Source organism: Gymnogyps californianus, chromosome 4 (assembly GCF_018139145.2).
Source record: "Gymnogyps californianus isolate 813 chromosome 4, ASM1813914v2, whole genome shotgun sequence".
Lineage (NCBI taxonomy): Eukaryota > Metazoa > Chordata > Aves > Accipitriformes > Cathartidae > Gymnogyps > Gymnogyps californianus.
Genome location: NC_059474.1, coordinates 23,385,548 through 23,408,628, shown reverse-complemented (window position 1 = coordinate 23,408,628; position 23,081 = coordinate 23,385,548).

The following is a 23,081-nucleotide window of genomic DNA, read 5'->3' as shown; positions in this document are numbered from 1 at the left end:
TCTAGTTGTTTGCTATCAGATACCAAGGACAATTCATGATGCAGTGGGGCATAGATAATACACAGTGAATCACTAGCTAACACCATACAGAGTATAGGGCATTCTCTGGATAACTGCCAGTCCAGAAGGAGGTGGAGTAACTAATGTCTTTTCGAAAATACTTTCTGGAAACCATCCAACATTATTTTGTTGGAATATTTCCAGCAGTTTGATTCTTCCTTTCTGATGATACTACTGACTGATCATAGCAGCAATGATGGAGCTTTTAGACTGCAATGATGTATTGGCCTTGAAGTAACATGCAATTCAAACATCTCTCTAGAGCTTTGTATTAGGAAATTGTGCATCATAATCAGGTGGATTAAAGTGCTTGTAAGGTGTTATAAAGTCTTCAAGTATGCAAGTATCAGCAATGCCTATAATCTACATAGGGTAAGTTTTTCAAATGCAAAACCAAAAACAGAAGTAAGAAGAAAAATAACAAAAAAAAATCCCTAATGTTGCCATTCCTTTCTAAATTTCCTTTAACCTCATGAAGTTGAACAAGGCCAGTGCAAGGTCTTGCACCTGTGTCAGGGAAATCACCAATATCAGTACAGACTGAGTGATGAATGGATTGAGAGCAGCCCTGCAGAGAAGGACTTGGGGACACTGGTGGATGAAAAACTGGATATGAGCCAGCAATGTGCACCTTCAGCCTAGAAAGCCTCTCGTATCCTGGGCTGCATCAAAAGAAGCATGGCCAGCAAGTTGAGGGAGGTGATTCTCCCCCTCTACTCCGCTCTCGTGTGACCACACCTGGAGTACTGTGTCCATCTCTGGAGTCCTCAGCACAGGAAAGACATGGACCTGTTAGAGCAGGTCCAGAGGAGAGCCACGAAAATGATCAGAGGGCTGGAACACCTCTCCTATGAAGAAAGGCTGAGAAAGTTGGGGTTGTTTAGCCTGGAGAAAAGAAGGCCCTGGGGAGACCTTATTGCGTCCTTTCAATACTTAAAGGAGGCTTATAAGAAAGACAGAGACTTTTTACGAAGGCCTGTAGTGACAGGACAAGGGACAATGGTTTTAAACTCAAAGAGGGTAGATTTAGATTAGATATAAGGAAGAAATTCTTTACAATGAGGGTGATGGACACTGGAACGGGTTGTCCAGAGAAGCTGTGGATTCCCCATCCCTGGAAGTGTTCAAAGGCAGGCTGAATGAGGCATTGAGCAACCTGATCTAGTGGAAGGTGTCCCTGTCCATGGCAGAAGGCTTGGACTAGATGATCTTTAAAAGGTCCCTTTCAACCCAAACCATTCTATGATTTTAACATTCTGTAATAAATGGAAATGACTTAACATTTACCTTGAGAAACATACAGCTGTGAGATGTTTTAATTTTAAAATTTAACTAATATAGTTCCTTACCGTATTCTGACTGCATAATTTCTAATCCTTCACAGCATTTGATCGCAGAATTCTTAAGTGTATGAATGATTCAGGGGAGGAAACCAATGAGGTGATGTATGTCCAAAAATGTACATGTAATTGTATGTGTATGTGTCCAAAGAAGAGCAACAAAGCTGGGGAAGGGTCTAGAGAACAAGTCCTATGAGGAGTGGATGAGGGAGCTGGGGTTGTTTAGTCTGGAGAAAAGGAGGCTGAGGGGAGATCTTATCGCTCTCTATAACTATCTGAAAGGATGTTGTGGTGAGGTGGGTGTTGGTCTTTTCTCCCAAGTAACAAGTGATAGGATGAGAGGAAATGGCCTCAAGTTGCACCAGGGGAGGTTTAGAATAGAATAGAATAGAATAGAATAGAATAATTTCAGTTGGAAAGGAGCTACAACAATCATCTAGTCCAACTGCCTGACCACTTCAGGGATGACCAAAAGTTAAAGCATGTTGTTAAGGGCATTGTTCAAATGCCTCTTAAACACTGACAGGCTTGGGGCATCAATCACCTCTCTAGGAAGCCTGTTCCAGTGTTTGAACACCCTCTCAGTAAAGAAATGCTTCCTAATGTCCAGTCTGAACCTCCTCTGACTCAGCTTTGAACCATTCCCACGCGTCCTGTCACTGGATCCCAGGGAGAAGATATCAGCACCTCCCTCTCCACTTCCCCTCCTCAGGAAGCTGTAGAGAGCAATCAGGTCGCCCCTCAGCCTCCTTTTCTCCAAACCAGACAAACCCAAAGTCCTTAGCCAGTCCTTATAGGACATTCCTTCCAGCCCTTTCATCAGCTTTGTTGACCTCCCCTGGACACATTCAAGGACCTTAACACCCTTCTTAAATTGTGGGGCCCAGAACTGCACACAGTACTCAAGGTGAGGTCGCACCAATGCTAAATACAGTGGGATAATCACCTCTTTTGACCAGCTGGTTATACTGTGTTTGGTTCACCCCAGGATGCAGTTTGCCCTCTTGGCTGCCAGGGCACCCTGCTGACTCACATTGAGCCTGCTGTCAACCAGCACCCCCAGATCCCTTTCTGCAGGGCTGCTCTCCAGCCACTCCCAATTTATACTTGTGCCCAGCATTACTCCATCCTAGGTGCAGAATCCAGCATTTGGACTTGTTAAATTTCATCCCATTAATCATTGCCCAGTGCTCCAGTCTATCTAGATGCCTCTGCAAGGCCTCTTGTCCCTCAAGATAGTCAACAGCACCTCCCAGTTTGGTATCATCAGCAAACTTGCTAATGGTACATTAGTTTAGACTGGATATTTGGAAAAATTTCTTCACTGAAAGGGTTATCAAGCATTGGAACAGGCTGCCCAAGGAAGTGGTGGAGTCACCATCCCTGGAGGTATTTAAAAGACATGTAGATGTGGTACCTGGGGACATGGTTTAGTTGTGGCCTTGGCAGTGTTGAGTTTATGGTTGGACTTGATGATCTTAAAGGTCTTTTCCAACCTAAATGATTCCATGATTCTATGATTCTATAATTGAATGCTGTGCTGAAGAATAATATACTTTCCCAGGAATGTGCAGGATGAAACACCAAACATATTGAAAGGTTCCTAAGCACATACCCATGGGGGTTTGGCTGCCAGGGCTGGGGGCCAGCTCAGTGCCAGCATGGCCAAGGGCAGCCCTACCCTGCTGGTGGCCATGGTGAGAGGGCATCCTTGGCATCCTGTGGGGAGGTTGCTGCCAGGGCCAACTCCCTGTCAGTGGGTGCTGCTTTTGGCCAAGGCAGCAATGCTGTGGCTCTGACTCAGAGTAATGCGGTGCAGGTAATAATCTTTCTTCCTTTAGCATTTGGCTAGCCATTCTGTGAAAACCTTTCTGCTTGCCTACATTCCGTACTGTAGTTAGTATGGCTACATTTAACTTTGTAATATTTCTCATCTTTCTTTTCCTTGAGTGAAGAACAGTTATGCTGGTAGACTGATATTTATCTGATAAAATACTTCAGAAATAGAAATATTTGTTAGCAGTAACTGACTATGTGTTTCTGAATTTCTGTGTGTTCATTATTTATAAAGATTGTTGAATGATTGACTGACATATTTGCAGAGCAAATTACGTAGGCTCTTTAGTTCAAGTAACAGTTCGTCATAGCACAGAGCCAGGAGGGACAACAAAAACTTTTATATGTTGGAAAATGAATTTCAAACTATGGCAGACAGTGAGTATTTTGAACACTTCCTTTCTTCTATGAAACATATTTAAGACAGTTGAAATTATCAGGTGCTGTCATGAATATTAGTATTGTCTAAATATTAATGAATATTAATAGCATAAAGTCAATGAATCATATATAAATGTCTCTTTATGTCTATATATCTTTTTCTGCAGTTATTAAGCCAGTGTTAACATTATCACATACTATAAAATATCCAAGGTACATTAAAGAGAAAAGGAAACCTATGATAAGTTCCTGTCAGTATCGATACTTGCTTTTAGAACTTTTAATTTTGGGTTTGTTCTCTATGCAGCCATCGTTGACATCCATCAAATAAACTATTTCTTTTCATTCTGTTTTTTTCTTAATTTATCTGTAGCTTTGTAGAGATAATGAAATAAATACAGATTCATATGGCCATAACAAAAATGCCTAGCTGTGATAGGCTAAGATTTATTACAGAATGTTATCTACAATAGGATCAGTTTCATTTTACTGTAGGTATAAAAAAATTTCATGTTGCATGAGGCAATGAATTAGGTACAGTACTGCATGCAATTGCATTGCCAAATGCTACAGTCATTAAATGCTCAACAATAGCCCAGATATGCCTTGAAACAGTACAATCTGCTTTATTAAGAAATAGAGTATTATTAGGACACCTCACTTGACCACTTCAAGAAGTTCCCTGGAAGTTAAAAGATCTACTAGTCACTAGTAGAAAAGAAACAACATCTGTGATAGTTCAATGTCTTTCAATTGGACTGCAATGTCAGCACTGGAACTGTGCCCACGTCTCAGTAGCTATTCTCTAAAATGTACCATAAATTACACCTTAGTTTAAAGTACACACTTTCAGTGTTAACTGAAATGTTATTATGCTCAAAGGTAGCCATTGAGGTTTTTTGGTAAAGGAAAAAAAAAGGTGTCAGAATGCAAACAAACAGAGGGACAAATTCCATCTCGTTTTTTATACTTTGTAATTTTATTCATGTATTTGTGTTGAAAGAGATAGAAGTCAGGGCAGTATTTGTCAGTGTGTCCTTAAATGTGCAGAGAAAACCTGATATTTCAAACAACTACAGAGCCCATTTTAGAAATTATATCAAACTCTATCATCTGTTCCTTTTCTCATTTGACCTATTTAGTCAGATATAGAGTTCCCTGCTTATCCCCCCGCCTGGTATCTTTAAAATTACTTCAGAAGGCTCTGCCACAGTCAAAACCAATAGACTGAAGCAATATATTAAAAAGAACAACTTCACACTTCAAAGTATTGTACTATATTAGATGCAATTGTCTTCACAAATACTTCTGATGTATTATTGGCAACATCACATAAATTTGGCTGTCTTTTCAAAAGGTATTATTTCTTCCATTTTAGGATGTGCCATTGAAATGTCATTAGGATCCTGATTTTTTTTTTTTCCTACATCCACATTATGTTAACTTATTTTTGTAAAAACAGAACATTGAAACATGGAATGTAAAAACAACTATTACTTGGTGACATAGTATATCAGCTGCTTCAACTAATTATTTCATAGATGAAAATCAGCAATAAAAGCAAATTCATGATTCACATCAACCCTCTTTTACTGGAGAATTCTAGTAGAACATCATAAAAATCTTTGCAAATAAAAGCAATAATTGGCTGAAGTAAAAATATTCTTTTTTGTCATTGCTTCTACACGATGCAGGAGAATGAATGGATGAAGGAAGGTGCATGAAAATTTGCTACGGAAAAATACAGCATCTTGTGAACATATTTTCTCATCTCTCCTGTGATGGATGTGAACTTTTAATAGTGATTTATTGGCACTTTATTTTGATCTGGTTATTGAGCAGTTTTGAAGTATAAAGGTTAGAATCAGTTGAAAAGGCAAAAAGAAATTACATTATCTAGCAAGATCTATTGTAAATACTTGGGAATTTTTACCAGGCAAGTTTACAGCCAATGATTGTAAAGAACTTAAACACATTTTATTCAGCTACTAAAATGGCTTGGTCAAGGAGGAGGAGGAAAAGAACTGATTTCTGGATGGATGAAAAGGTTTTTTATGAGAAAAAGAGTGCAGTTATTAAGGAGCTATTTTGACTGTTGAAGATGTAATAACCTAAAAAGTTCAGGCCTGCTTAGATTATCATCAGTAGACACTCTGTAAGATCTGTAGCATTCTACTGCAGAGTAAAAAAAGTCACCTGATGATAACCTGCCTTGTCAAGAATCAGAAAGAAAAATCCAGCGCCTTCTGCAATAATAACATCCCAAATCCATCCAGATGATTACAGCACTACTCCTGGGCATCTTTCTTTCCATTCTCTTTGTTTTTTTCATCCAAATCACACTAAAGCAATTCCTGCTGTACAACAGTGCTGAAGAATTATAGGTGATTCCTGCAATACATGACACAGGATTTTAAACTTCCATCTGCCAGCTGTATCCTATAGCTACTATGACACTGCTATAAGGTAAGATAGATCCCTTTACAGATCGTTTTGTGTGTATGTGCATGCACACAGTCCTATTCATCTAATGATATCTGCAATATATCCTCCCCTGTGCTTTGTAATTAGAGTAGGATTGTGTTTCCTTAGAATTTAATTAGCTCTTCCATTTATTGTAATGGTTTGCACTTACATGTCTAAATTTTACTAACATTACTTATGATTTCTAAAACAACTTTTTTAATCAACAGTGTTCGAAGTGATGAGGGGGAAGGATGGAACAATGGGCTCATTTGTAGAATACTTATTTTCCATTGCCATTTGTGAATCACAATTAACAAGAGAAGAAATGAGATAATTGTTTTGATGTATTATTACCCATGTGTAATAAACTATATTCTAAGTATATAATTTTTAAATTACTTAGATCTATAATATTCACATTTATTCATACATGTTTCTGGTGATTTGGGAAATCACTTACTTGGTTCAAACAAGCAAATTAGATGTACTGGGGCCCTTACCAAAAGAAAATGTAGGTATGAATGTGTCTATGGCAATTCATATGTAGGATGCACCAAAAATCTCATAAGAAGACTCAAAATAAAATCAAGAATCTTAGATTCTGATATAATTTGATTCCTTCTGAAAATAGCAAAACTGTATGAAAAATCAAAATATTTTAAAAATAATTTCTGAAATATCTGCAATACTGATTTTATAAACCTGCTAGAAATTACCATATATGAAAATTAAACTTCCTTAAAATATTGTAATTTTAGACGTTGGTGTTGACATTCAAAAATAAGATAAACATCCATTGGAAATGTATCATCTGTCACTCAAAAAATTTTCCAGATGTTCTACAACTCCATCATAATTCTTTTTTAAAAACTCATCATTTACATGGATATATTAAAAACAATAATTAGAAGAACTAAAGTTCCTACTAAATGCTTCAAATAGATTTTTAAAAGAAGTATTGCAATATTTTCTGACACTGATTATTATTTAATAATTGCTTGGATCTTATACAGAGCTTCTATTAAAAAAACCTACAAAACAAAACAAACAAAACCCAAACAAACACAAACTATGGAATAGCAGTTGTTTCCTAAATGAGAACTTATGCACTAAAATAAATGGGGTTTTTTGGCTTTAAATGGCATAAAAATGTTTCTTATAACTCTTTTTCTACCTCATTCTTTTAGTATCTATAGTAACAAATCTCTGCAGAAACACCATTAAAGGCAATTAGATATGATGCAAATCTGATCATAATTTAATAATGTTATGCACCAAACAAATTATAAGTGTGAAATCATGGCTGTAACATATGTAGTAATATTCTGCCACTGATTTTGAACAAAACAGAACTTTTGCCCATCAATTTTCTTTGATATTGGGAGGTTTTTTTAGTTTTCTATCACCTTTAAAAAAAACCCCAACACTTGATAGTCTGTGCTTGTAGGAAGTCATTGGAAAGACATTTGCTGTCAGTGACCTTTTCCATAATTGCAGACTGAATGTTGGATGTTTCTTAAAATTGTTGTGGAAGAAATACATGAAATCAAAAAGAAGATCCCCATGAGGTTTATTAACCAATATTAATTATATTTCTCAAGTTCTGTAGTTGAAAAAGTTCTCAAGTTATTCTTTGCATTAGTCTTTCTTTTTCAGTCTTTTGAGCCTGAAGACAGCTAACTTTCCACCATATGTAAAATTACTTTTCATCATGTATAAAATTTTATTTTATACATTGATTTTAGAGCACATAAAGAACCCTTCACTGAATAACACTTAATAATATTGTTTCTTAATAGATTGCTTTAGCTAACCACAATCTATATATATTTATTTAATCTTTTAATTATATATGCATTTATGTTCTGGTTTATGTAGAGACTCATATATTTATGGTATGTAAAAAAGAAGCTCCAAAATTATTATTGTTTAATTAGTTGAATGGAGAGAAATCTGTTTTTTTCAGATTCCCTTGAAAGACCAACATGTACGATTAATTTCAGACTAATTAAGAGGATGTATTGTATTTGCAGTTACAAGACTTTCTAAATCTGCTTGTATATCATTGAGAAAAAGTGGAAAAGGGGTGTGTGAAAACCGTGAAAAAAGGATAAGTGGTCTGTGAAAAGATGAATATCGTGCTCTAGATTCACTGTAGTTTTTGTGAAGAGTTCAACAGATAGAGCAGAAGAAATGGGGAAAAATGCAAAATACTAACTTTGTGCTGCTCTTTGAGAAGAAACATTGTGTTTGGAGAATACTTAAATAGAAATGCACACAGAGAATTAAGGAACAGTTCTGTAAAGGTAAGAGATCTGAAATTAATTTGTTTTCAATATATGAAAGTTAGTTTCAACAGAATATTTTTCATGCCTCTCTCTAAAACCATACAGCCAATTCTATTCTGTTGCTTAAAGTGATTAATTATTTTTAGTTTGTATTGATTATAATGTTTCATGGTCATTATGGAGTAAGGCAGAGCAGGTCATTGTGAACAGTGATAGTGCTCTTCATTGCCAGTTTCCTAAGAGAAAAAAATATCTTGTATTTTATTATCCAAATTGATTAATAATAATTATTATTATTCTGGTTTTTGGCCTTCAACAATAGCAGGAGTACGTGAGTTTTCTAAAGACCAGTTCTCTCTGTTTAAAATAAATCATTTGAAGGATTCAAAGCACTAGAAAAAAATTTGGAACTCATCATTAAAGGCTGTCCAGGTATGGCCATCTACTGCTTACAGTATCTCCTACAACATCTTGGATTTCAATTGCTTAATATCACTTCCTTAAAAATCTACCATTTGTTCTCTAATATTCTATGGACAGGTAGAGACTGCTAGCAAAAATGAGCTTTGAACAGCTTAAGGAAGAACTGCTTTTGAGCTTAAGGTGCAGAGTTTTGTCTGCCTGCAACATCAGAAAATGTTAGAGCTCATATACATTGTGCATTTCAGCGTTATGAATATCCTAGTTAATATTAGCTACTTTATTAAGATTGTCTTTGCAGGCAGTGTGACACTAGGATACAATTTCATTTGCAGCACAGGTTTATTCAGGAGAATATAGGTCTATTTGCTGCAGGTGGGGTGGTAAGTTGGAAGTGTTACCAACTAATGAAAATTACGAGACCCCTTTTTCATGTCTGAAACGCCTAAACAGAATATTAGATTGCAAATTACTGTTAATAAACCAGCAGGATTATGAACCAATTAGGGACCTCATGAGAAAAGCTGGGGAATTATTACTTTTCATGAATTTCAAAATCTTCAATTTGATAGCCGGAATGGTGCCCTCAGAGTGGGTATTTTGCAGCTATCAGTCTGCTGCCTTCTTCCTCAATTCATTATCAAAGTTTAATTAAAATCAAAAAGTGATACTGAGTACTGTGCAAATCTTCAATTAGTGCAATAGCCTCTCATTCAATGGAAAAGATGGGATGCTAGATTCAGACTTGGTGATTGACAGACATGCACTGGGGATCATTCAGGCTTACTGGATCAAAGGAGATAAGAATGAAACAGTGCAGAAGATCTTTCCTGTCTGCATGGCAGATACTACTTGCAGAAATAAAGATGAGCAATAGAGGAGATATGCAAAACAGTTACTGCATGGAAATATATCTGAATGTGCAAAGAAAGTTAGTCAATTGTATGTGAGACCAGGAATGAAACTTTTATAATTTGACACTAAAATCTATGGTATAACTGTTATCGAGAAGGTAGGATCCATTCACTGCAGTAAGAAGTTTAGAAGAAAATGATTTAGATGATAGGTTTTTGGAATTTAGTGGTCTCTAATGCAAAGTACAAAAAATTAAAGGCTTGAGCTCTTTGAGTGTCAAAGAAAACAATAAATACAATAGATACAAAAAAAGCGAAGGTATTACAGAGCATTTTCCAGACAAAACAATACAGAGCCACCTACTGTCACAGTTCCTTGTCTGTATCTATCAGTATTCTTTTTTCTAGCCAAAAATTCAATATTTGGAATGATCTCAGAATAAGACATTTCCAGCTATGGCAATGTCACAGAACTTGTATTTCTGAGGCATTTCTGATGTTCAGAATGGGAATTCATTCAAGATGGGATGGTGAAGCCATTTGACTAAATTCAAATGTTCCTGCTGGAAGGACAGGTTACAATCTTATTTTTGGGAAGGAAGCTATTGGCCTTTCCTTCATTAACATCAGTAGCATAGGAGAAGATAACAGTTGCTGATACATAGACAGACTGTTGTGGCCACAGGATAAACCCAAATCAGACTGGTTTCAAAGATGGTGCAACTCAGTGTTGAATGGTCATGGATGTGAGCAAGGAAAAGGGTCATCAGAGCTAAAATTGGATCTGACGCTCTGGGATTTCAGGGTTCAAAGCTGAGTGTAGTTATTGAAGAGAATTGAAGTTGGAATGGGGAAAGATCCAGGAATCTGCCACCTGAGATTATAAATACATTCATATTTCTACCTGAAAAATATTTAGAATCTTGTAAAAGGGTTCACTTAATCATCAGAATACAGAAAACTTAAATCAGATCCAAAACCTGTCCTCAAGATTATAAGCTATTGCATTAGATGTTATAGCTTGCAACATTAACAATGCAAGGAGGAGAATGAATTATAGGGAATGGGAGAGTTACTAATTATCCACAAAATTATTATACTGAGTAATGAGTTTTTTTCACTTAGTCAAGTGGGAAATTTAATATTTTAGACAGTGCAACAGACAACTTTCTGGAAAACTGGCGAATATCCAAGCTTACTGTAGATGTTACTTTCTGGTAACAGATGTTTTGTGAAAGACTTCATCCTGTGAGAATGAGTGCAAACCTGAGCAATACTGAAAAGTGAATTGTCATTGAAAATATTACCTGCAGAAGCTGAGAAATAGGGAAGGAGATCAAAGCTTTCAGATTAGCAAGAACACAAACTCTTTTCCCTCTTCTATTTGGACAAAGTGATGGGCTACCAGTAACAATGAGTTTGGTAGAAAAAGAAGGAAAAAACCGTTGGACAGCCTCCCCGAACTGATTGTGTAACTGAGGAATTAATACTAACATGTACTATATCAATTATTGCTAGATAATTCTCAACCTGATAAAGTCACAGATCTTTGTGTAAGATCTTGCCACTATTCCCATATCTCTGAGACATCATTTCTTATTACTTTTGTATCAGTTCTTCTTTTATTTCTTTCTATTAGACTTACAGGTATAACAGTTGTTTTGTCATATTTTCAATTCACATGGTTATTATCATGTATCAAATAAGGATGGGTATGTGAGAGATTTGTCATTCTAGAATTGACAATGACAACAGTTTACTACTGCAGATCTACAGGTTTATTTCTTGAGAAGTAATATTAAACAGTTTTTACAGCTTCTTATTCAAATTTGGATTCGTTGTTTTTTACAGGGACCATTGTTCTGCTTCATTTAACAACGTGAGTTGCAGACAAACACCAAGTTTCTACCTTGAATCCTGACCAGTCTAGGTTTTCTATCTTGCTGATAAATCCTTTTCAGTCACCTCATTGTCTGTGGAGTGTATAAGGCTTAGCAGGTACACATAAGCAAATGCTCAGCAGTATTATTTACTTGTGCTGCTCTACATATCTGTCTGGACATGTTGACGGTTCTTTAAAAGGTATCAGTAAAATGTGTTTTCTATAATCTGGGAGAATTTGTATTTTGCTACCCCAGTAACTTTAGAGGAAAATAGTGTTACTACTTAAAATCACTCTTATATTGAGCATGTTTCTAGCTTGGATTTAGTTATGGAAATACCAATCTAGGTGTTTGATATTGACATAAAATAAATTCACGAGTGTACTCATTAAAGTTTTGAGGACAAGGGCATATAAAAGGATCACTAACTGGAATGCCAAAACCTTAATTACAGAAAAAAATAGGATTGTTTTGAAGGCATGTACAAGGGAAGAATGTAATTCATGTATTGTCGAGGGTATTTGAAAGATACTGAAGATTATGTGCTATGCAGGTTGCTGTATGACAAGATGACAGGCGCAGACACCATGGGTTCACAAAGGGAAAGTCCTGTCTAACTAATTTGATATCCTTCTACGATAAGTTCACCTGCCTAGTGGATGAATGGAATGCAGTGGATATAGTTTGTCTGGATTTTAGTAAGGCTTTTGATACTGTCCCTCACAGCATCCTTCTGGACAAGTCGTCCAACTGTGAGATGAGCAGGTACATGGTGAGCTGGGTGAAGAACTGGCTGAATGGCAGGGCTCGAAGGGTTATGCATGAGATAAGGATCATTCTAACTTACCTTTCAGAAAAACTGAGATATTACTACAATAAAGAGAGCAAAACATTCACGTGTACAATATATTTTGTACAGTTGTCCTTCAAAGACCATGTCGGACAGAGGAAATGATAACAAACACTAGCAATTCACTTAAACCTGTAAGATAACAACACAAGAAACAGGAGCCAGGTATCTTACAGAAGGCCATAAGAAAGATTATGTGTACTGGTTTTGGCTGGGATAGAGCTAATTTTATTCACAGCAGCTCGTATGGTGCTGTTTTTTGAATTTGTGACCAAAACAGTGTTGATAAGACACCAATGTTTTAGATCTTCCTGAACAGTGTGTACACAATGTCAAGGCCATCTCTGTTTCTCACACTGTCCCACCAGCAGGTAGGCTGGGGGTGCACAAGATATTGGGAGGGGACACAACCAGGACAGCTGACCCAAATAGACCAAAGAGATATTCCGTATCATATGAAGTCATGCTCAGCAGTAAAAACTGGGGAAAAGGAAGAGGAAGGGGAAGGAGGAATTCCAAACGAAGATGTTTGGAATGATGGTGTCTGTCTTCCCAAGCAACCATTACGCATAATGGAGCCCTGCTTTTCTGCAAACATCTAAACGTCTGCCTGCTGATGGGAAGAAGTGAATGAATTCCTTATTTTGTTTTGCTTATGCATGCAGCTTTTGCTTTACCAATTAAACTGTCTTTATCTCAACCCACGAGGTTTCATACTTTTGCCCTTCCAATTCTCTTCCCCATCCCACTGAGGGGGAGTGAGTGAGTGGCTGTGTGGGGCTGAGCTTCCTACTGGGGTTAAACCACAACATCAGGAAAGGAAGAGTTTATGGTAGATTATGGTATTTGGGAGTAGATCTTGGATTCAGGCCTGTGCTTTGGTGTTTTTTCCCACCAATACCATTACAGAACCCATTTGGGAAAGCAACTAACTGTAAGAGATTCAAGACTGTTTCATTCATTCTCAGGTTGTACTACTGGCACAACACAAAATCTTATACTTTACAGTTATTTCCAGTTCTGAAAAAACAGTAAAAACAGTACATGCATTGTTCTGGCTTTTTAATAATAATCACTGTAATTTCTCAAAATTTGTATCCAGCACTTCCTGAATTCCTGCTTCTGTTTGCCACATTTTTTCACACTTACTTTCAAATATTTCAAATATTTTGTTATTTTCCTTATTTTCCTTGATATTTCCTTGATAATTTTTTGTTTCTCAGGTGAATGTAAAATACTAGACAGCATGTAAATTCTATTTCCTCCTCTGTCACGTGTGGAATGTGATTCTTCACAAGGAAGCTATCAACAGTTTGGACACAACAGACAAATCTGACATTCATTTTCTGTCTGATATATGTTATTGTAGTCCAGCTACACTGTCTGTATAGATTAATAATGAGATCCTGTTTAACAATCAGTGCAACTCAGTCATATTTTACTTCCTCCCTGGAGGACCAATTGCTTATCTCATCAAAAGGATGATAATTCCCTCTGTCTGTCAGTTGATATGATCTTTATCTGGACACAAACTACATCAGCAGACTGAGCTGAGCTTCCAGCCTTGCTGGTGGTAAGGGATTCAAAATTCATATTTATCATATGCAGAAGATGGATGCACTAGCTAGCTTCAGGCACTGCATTGGCACTAAAGTCCATTAATTCTAATTATGTTTTGCATATAGAGAATATTAAGATGTTTAAATTAATAAAGAAGGGCCATCCCCTTGGCACAGTTCCTGCATATTAATACAGTTTTCTGTGCAGGAGGTGATCTGTGCATGCAAGGAGCATTCCTCAGGCCACTGGAGATTGAGCACATAAAGCTATTTAGGGGACGTGTGCCAACCGCAGCCATCTCATAGCATCTCTGTTCATTAGTCCATGGAGTTTTATTTTTATAGGCTTTGGATAAGATTGAGATCATTAGCTTCTTGAATGAAGGTAGGATGGGAGTGATCCAGCTCAGCTGTGCATGTCATGTACATGGATATGTATATGAAGATTGTATAAAACAAATGCTATCCTCCCTTATTGTCTTCTATATAAGGGAATTGTTTCAGTGGTAGTTCAGCTCTTGCATGGAAACCAGGAAGGGGCCAGGATGATTAGAGCAAATCCCTTACAGTGATTGAACACTTTCCTTTCATTTAAGTTTAGAATTTTTTAGGATCTTTTCTGAACTTTTGATTCTCTCTTGGTTTCCATCTGATAATTTTTGATTAAGTGATGACAAGATGTAATCTTGTTTGAACTGACGAAATCACCCTGCAACATTTTTCCCTTTGTTGTCTGTTACTGAGTCTATTCATTTACCTTCTATCTCTGCTAAGTATAAATCCTCTACTATCAGCTTTTATTTTCATTATTTAATTAAATAATACAAATGTGTAAATGTTCTGATCCTATTTAATAATAATAGATCAAAAAGTCACTTCCCTGTTATACCCTGCCAACAATATCAAGGAAGAAGTAAGAACAATCTAATTAACTATCACAGAAGCCTATAATCCAGCATTCCTAACCTTAAAAAACCTGATGGATAGCCACAAAAAATAAACAGAAATTTTTAACTACATTCTAAAATGTTAAGAAGATAGGCAACGTGGTACTAATACTAATACTATTACTAATAATGAGAAACAGAGCAGGGTTTGATTTTAAAGCTCTATCAGGAAGTCCTAAAAACTCCTAGTAAATCTTTAAGTACTGTTTTATTAATATATCCCGCTCCTTTTAAAGCCAATGAACTGGTATATTTGATATCAAGCTTGGACGTTATATGAAAGCAGTGATCTGTAGGTACCAAAACTTAGTAGTAGGTCACCATGGTAAAAAAGAATCTGTACGGATCATTTAACCTGGAAATTTCAAACAATGCTCAGATCCCTTCAGAAATTGTTGGGATTTATCAATGTTTTTTTTTTAAATCTGTTATGGGTATGTTCACATGGTTTTCTGAAAGGCAAATAAAAGCTTGTTCTGCCTTGCTCTTGCTGGATGGAGAACTATGTAGCTCTCCTCAGCATGTTATCATACATGATCTAGTAATCCCTGATGAGAGACAAGTACATTAGCTTGCACTCTGTATTGTGATAACACAGCAGTTATTCTGTTCTGCTGGGAGCTCAGGTCAAGCTGGAGTGTGGGCAGAGGGAACTAATATCTGCATACAAAAGCTTTTTTAGATCTATCTAAATGCTCTGAATGCTCTGTGGTACATTGACAAGTTAACAGCCCATCTTGTCATTCCATTACAACATTGTTTTTCCAGCTGTTTTGTCTTTTTAAGCTCTTCTGTATGAATATGATTTTATTCCTGTGTACAATGAATAATACAGGCTAATTAATCTACAACCTCCCCTCACATGTTCTCTGCTACCCAGGGCTCCTCAGACAATATATGTCCCTACACAACCTTCTTCACCTGGCTGCTCTTCATGAAGATAAATAAAGCTCATATACAATGTTCAACAAAAATGTTTTTCTGGGGAAAAAGTACTGGAGCTTTCTGTTTCTCCATCATCAAAAGCTTGGAAAATTTACAGTTACCTCTGATGCTGTTTGTCATGCAGACTGTTTGTCTGGTTTGTGCTGAAAGACTAAGTAGTACTTGATGCAGAAAAAGCCTATGAAAAATATCCAAGTGATTTACTTTGTATTGGACTTCATTGTACTGTCTCTGTCACAATATAGCCCTTTGTCCTCAGAGGATATGACTTCATTCTCTTGCTATACAGATTCTTCGTTTTCTTATCTTTTAAAAATAGTCTACTTTTCAAATTAATTCTTTTACCTCCTTTTCCCCAGTCTGCTGGATCTCTTCCTCTTCTAGCATCTCACCAGTCTCTCTCTCACTGCTGTTCCCATGCACCTTTTTTATGTTGGCCTCCAGGCAGTCCTGGACAAATGGAGGAAACAACTAACTGTCCAGTTTAATAAGTGAGTGCTGGTAGACTTAAGGAGAATAAATATGGAAAATATGAAACTAGAAATACTATTGAGTATTAGAGCCTGTGTGTTGGCAGTATGCTCAATAATATTATTAAATGAGTGCATTTCTTGATTTAGTTTTATATAGTTGGGAATTTGATACACAAGAGGCACAAATTCAATATTTCTAATGACTTGTTTTGTCAAGAATTGGCGAATATTACTCTGTCATAACACCATAACCCTAGAGAAAAGGTACTAAAAGGAGATATCATAGCTTACCAAAGACTGATTACAACTTCCAACTAGACTTAACATTATTACAGTAAGAATGGCATGCATCATGGTAAGCATTACATGCCCTATATCAAAATAAACCCTGCATTGCAAAGTAACTAAAGCAGGCCTTTCACAGTGTTTTAAAGATATATTCCCAAGATGTATACCCAAATGTAAGTGTCAGGCTGCACATCTCTCATTTTCTTTCTCTAGTCAATGGAAATGCACATTTTAACTCTACCTTTTTGTTCCATTTGTTCCTAGCCAAATTGAACAAGATATTTTTGGCTTGTTTTATTCAAAGGTAGCCTAGAGGAAAATGCTATGGCAGACATACAGCTCATTTACATATTCAACTAGGAATTTGGCACATAATTTTAAGAGCTGCTATGCATACCAGCAAAAAATGCTAACATTAGAGAAGCTGAAGATGGGGCAAACCAAGTGAAAAAAACATGACATGATGTAATTCTACAGGATAATACTACTTACAGAGTAATCTATGCTTGAGCATGGTGTAAAATAACACAAGCCTTTTTTCTCTTTTTCTTTCATATTTTAGATATTGGAATGCCTAAAAGTCAGGCAATGCAATTAAATATTTTTATTTAGAAAACTCTGGGGGATGTCAAGGAAATGCAGAAAGATCTAAGCTTTTTTCGGATGGAAAAAAGTAATAGTAAATAAGAAGTCTGTCTCTTTAGTAACAGTGGCTCAAAAATGAGGCTTCCAGCTGTTAAAATAGCTTGCAGAAGCATTACACTGCATCACTTCATTTATGTAAGTAGTTACCTTATTTTAGTGTCTTTAAAGGCATGCAGTCATACAGTATCAACCTCACAATGGAAAAAAATGTAAATTTTGACTAATGCAAGAACTCGAACATTGACTGCATTCTGACAGATATTCTACCTATAAATCTTCAAAACTACTAATAAGCAGGAAGGGGGTGGTGAGGAGGAAAGATATATTCCAGACTTTTTACATAGTTTATCACAGGACCTTGCTGTCTAGGGAGCTGAAACCAATTAAGGGGTGGATAAATAATACAAGAGACAGAACAATATTGATGCACAAGAGAAATGACAAAGATCCTTAAACCTTTTTCCTTTTCCTCCATGTCTTACAGAATAACCATTAACTGAAGAAAAAAAGAGACATGCTACGTGACCACACACAACTGAATAGGATTCAGACATACTGAATGAGTTTTTCTTCTGTTCCAAAGGGTTTTTTGTTTCTGAAAATTGGTACACCATTTATGCAATTAATTTCAATCAAAATGGAAAAATGGGTTCTGGAGTCACTCAAGTTTATGAATTAATAGCAGAAGATTCCAATAGTCTGCCCTGGCTAAGGGCCAAAATTGATTTAATGCTGTGATTTCATTTCTGTGGGGAAGCTAAGACCAAATTTGGCTTTAGCATTAAAAAAAAAAAAAATCATTGTAGGGCTCTATGGAAATATAAAAAGAGTGACTAGATAGAATCACAAAAGGTACTGTTTCTTTTCTTCAGACTGATGAAATGATGGCCAAGAATTGTTTGCATTGTATAATTCATCAAAAACACTATTCCATACTATGAATGGCACATTTAGAATTCAGTATCTGCATGTACAATTTGATATCTGTATTCATAGTAACTCATTGCATAAGTCATCCGATTATAAATGACACAAATCAACATTACCATAAGATCCGAACCTCACTTAAGCCAATAGAAAAGTTCTAACTTGCATACAAAAAATGCAAATACTAAGTTTGCAAGCGATGAAAAAACTTGACTTTGATCGTAAGATTTGTAACAAGAGATATGAAATAATTAAAATAAGCAGCTAAATGACAAATTGCCATCTAGGAGATATTTAGTATGAGCTACAGACAAAAGTTCTAATATATATGCGTCTGTAGTTAGGTATTACTTGTTTATACATAAATAAAATGAATATAGTGATGTAGGAATAGAAATGGCTTTGTGAGCCCCTTGCTCTTGCAGATTATAAATGTTAGTGTTCAAAACTTATTTTAAAAATAATCAGTCTTTCTTCACCTGCTACTGTTATTGGACCTTCTTCCTCTGGCATTTAGAAACACAAATTTTCTTTCCAGGGTAAATGTCACTGCAGTGCATTTCACTCATTTGCTTTTGTACCCACATTATCCTTCAAAACAAATAGTTCTCCTCTCATCTCCTCCTCTTGCTCCTAATTAGCTTTCAAACATGTTCTTAGACTTTATTTTGTTACTTTATTGTTGCCTTTTCCTCAGTTTCTTTAACTTGCCAGTGTCAAAGTTACTACCACTTCTACTACTTCATATTTGTGGTCATTCAGTTCTTAAAGCAGTACACTAATAATCCTTTTCTGTGTTGACAATATGTTTAATTTTTGTCATCAGTGTGTTCAACTTTTACACATTCTTTTTATACTATCAGTGAAAACATTAAATAATGTCTTCAAGAAGGACAATTTTGGAAGTCCAAGCCTTTCATATGACCCACTGACATATTTCATGGCCTTGACAGTTTCTTATCACTGTCACTGCAGCTGCACTGCAGCTGTGTCTACATGCAGTCTCATATATGACTGGCCCTGATCTGCTGATGTGACTTCCTAGCTTGACCTTGAATCTTCTCATAACTAAAGACTTGCTGGATGGCCACTGAACCATGGCTGACCTTGGTTACTTTTTTCTGCATCTGATTCTGATCCTGATTTGCTGGCTCAGCGTCGTGGCTCCTTGTAGGTGAGACTACTGCCCCAGCCTGCCTTGCTGTGACTCTCGACTGATGGCTTGCCATCCCTTGAGGAGCAGCCAGCCCTTGCCTTTACCTGACAGTATCTACAATTAAAGGATGATGACTAGTGAAAAATTTATGTGCCCATCGACCTTTACTGTCCCCAAGAACGTCTAAAAATTTTGGATGGATCTACTAACACGGTAGTTGGATGGGATTCAGAAACTGAAAGTCTTTCCATGAATCCAGGCCTCTCTGAACTGCAGCTTTGACAATATCTTTTTTTTCTATTTGTGCAGAAACCATCCAGTAAAAAAATACTAATGTAAGAACATTGTTTTCCCTTTCCCGTACAAGACTGTATCTTTTAAATGTAAGTTCTACTCCATTTTAATCCATATGTTAAAATAATATTTATCATATCTGGATTTTGAAAAAGGAAATACAGCTCTCCAAAATAATTTTCCAAAGTAAACCAGACTCAGGGAAACAGTAAAATATTTAAAGCAACAGGTTTGAATTATGAAAAAATCATTAATTTAATATGAATACAATTTTATATAACTCTGCCTTGATGATTTATCATGTCTTGTTAAATTGTATGCAATACAATGAAGTAGTGGAATAACAATAATTTCAATACAAGATGCAGGTAAATTTAAGACTAAAGAAATGACTGTTAGTTATAATGATATATATTTCAGAGGCACCATTGAGCCTAACTTGGGACGAGCGTTGGAGGAAAGACTTATATCAGGACAGGAGTAAATTTATTGTATGTGTTTGGGGGGAATATTTTGCAACATCTATCCAGATACCATAGATTTTGTCAGTCTTATTAAAATAAATATTAATTCAGATCAGATAAATAAAAAAAAAGACTTAGATCCATTTTTTAACTAAATTTGTTAATGTCTATGAAAAAGAAGGTGAAGGAAATAAGCACTGAAAATTAGAATACAGCCAATAAAATTATGATTTTGAAGGAATACGGCGTGCTTTAAATATGCTAAGTAGGCTTGATTCTGCCTTCTGTAGTCTAAATTAATGTAAATGCCACCACTTATTTTAAATGGTGCAAAACAAGAGCTTCACTAATTATTCTAGAATAAGGAGCTGGCCAGAGATTTGCCTCAGTTCATGTCTTCATATCAGTAGCTTCTGCTATATACAGGAGCTGTAAAAATAAGCATTTGTCCACATTTTGATTTCAAAACAGGCTATAAAACCACTTTACTGCAATATACATAATATATCATTTCAAATAATCAAACCACTAGCTAAAACTTGTAAAGCTATTTTCAGGAAGGGAATTATGTCTTCTACCTGCCCCTTTGATGATAGATGTTTGTGGTCAGTTTCATAAAACAATAGCACTTTAATTTTTTTTTAAATATTTATATAAAGACATGCAGACACACACACACATTTGTTTTTTCCGAGAGCCCATGCTATTAGTCCAAATGTTTAAGAAGAATTCTCTGCTTGAAGGCATCAGGAGCAAATTGCCTTTGTGTTGCCTCTACAGTCTCAGGATTGGGCTCTTCAATTCCATTTTCTTAAACCTGCCCTCTTATCCGTTGTGCAATTTTTCATGGTGATACTCTTAGATTCTTTTCTCAAGAAGCTAGACAAAACATATTCTCAGCCCATCAATTTTGTATATTCCTTTAGCAAGAAGAAAAGCTAATCACTGTAATCCCCAAGATTTGCCCATTTACCTTCTCTAATCTGTGGCTTTTCAGTATCTCTGGCAATACATTGGTTTGTGCACAGGAGTCCAAGTTAAAAGTAATTGCTTTTGCTCCATTTGCTTTTATGAAGGTACTATATTCATCTCGTGTTACAGCGTTGTCTATTTCTCCAACAAATAATTCACCTTTATAAACTTTATATGCATTCTGCTGTGCTCTTCTCTGTGTGAGATGAAGTGACAAGCTGACCTGTTCTTAAGATCTGTTGACTGCATGTCTATCAAGGTGTTAATAATGAATGCCCAGCTGTGATGGGCTGGGTACATGGTTAACATAAGTGATAGATAAATGCCCAAGTAATTCTTATATGGTGAAATAGGGTATAGAAAAAACACAGCACATCTACCCATAAAGACACTTTGAGGATACTTTTGATCACACTTGATTTAGTGCCAAAGCTTTTGATGTCCTAGTTTCAAGTAAACAAGATTGAAATACCATATTAACAAGCCATTTTAAATAGCATCCCTTGAGCAGCAATCCATTCAAGATAGAGGGAGGAGATGGCTGCAGACTAGCTCACTGCACTGCCAGACTGTGTGCTGAAAGCATATGAGATTAAAGGTACTTATCATGTGGAAGCCATCTAAGCATCAACTAAGTTTAACACAGCAATCAGAGACTATCATTTATAAAATGACTAGAAAGAACACCATTACATTCTGTTGTTTTTTGGAACATCTTACAATATTATTTAATTAATTATATTCTCACAGCTTTTTCTATGTATTGCATATAATCTATTAGCTAAAGTGTGAAGCTTTTTGTATCTGATCTGACTGATTTTTAGTTCATTTGCCTTTATCCTTCAGCTCCCTATTCTCAGTCCTGTTCTCTGTGTCAGACTATTTTTTCTTTTCCATCAGATTCTGTCTGGACCCGATGACCTCTGCTTGGAAAATTTTAAGTACTTCATCACAGGTCAATTTCTGTGATCTCTTCCTGAGTTTTCTGTTTCATGTCATGTACTCATTTTAGGAATTTCATCCCTTAATGTTCCAAAATTGACCCATCAGTTCACATCAGACATAATCTCATCTATAATGCTTACTTTGTTAGAATACAGTTCTGATAGCTTTACAGTGTTATCACTGTGCTACAAGTCAAACTCCCTTGTTATGCTTAGGTTGCAGGGGCCCAGAATGTAAGTTCCCTACTCACTACTGAAGTGTGTAGTCTAATAGTCAGATTCAATATAAAAGGAATGTTTACCATTCCTTCAGCTACATTTTCTGAAGGAGAGTGGCTATGGCTGCTGTGATTTATATTGTATCAGGGATGCTGATGTGTGTTAAGCATGCTCCAGTGTGCTATGACAGATGTCATCTGTTTTGTTTGTGGGTAGTTTACTGTACGGACACTGTATACTGTGTTTAAAAGGGAGTTTCTGGACAAAAGAAATGAAGGCTGACTTTGTCTTGTCTTAGCAGCTGTGCACTGTATCAGAATCATAACACAGGAGGAAAAGATTTTCCCTGAAAATAACTGAGCATGTTCAGCTAGTGAAATCTTCTAAAGTGTGAGGAGCGAGGGCAGACAGATAAAAGACACAGCAGGCAATGAAGCTGCAACATGTCCAGAAACCGAAATGCTCCACTGATGCATTTCTATGGAAAGACTGAACTTGGCAATCATGAATGTAGCAAACAGTAAGGGCAGGCTTCAGCATAACCAGGGGATGTTTTCTTTCAGTGTGGTGGTCATTTTAGCCCACGGTTAAGTTCATTCACACTTAATTCACAGAAATTGTCACAGGCAGCCACATAGGGGACATGAATGGAGCACATAGTCTTTCGTTAGTCTGTTCTTTACACTATTGTAAAGATTTCTTCTGGGACCTGGTGAGTATTGTGTGAAGTTACTTCTAACTTGAAAGTGATTGGAAGTTGCTTGATAGTGAACAAGCCAGAAGAAACTACTCACTCCATAAGCAAACACTGGATAAGACAAAGATTTGTTTACAAGCCCTTTATTTTAACTTGCATTACCTGACACATCT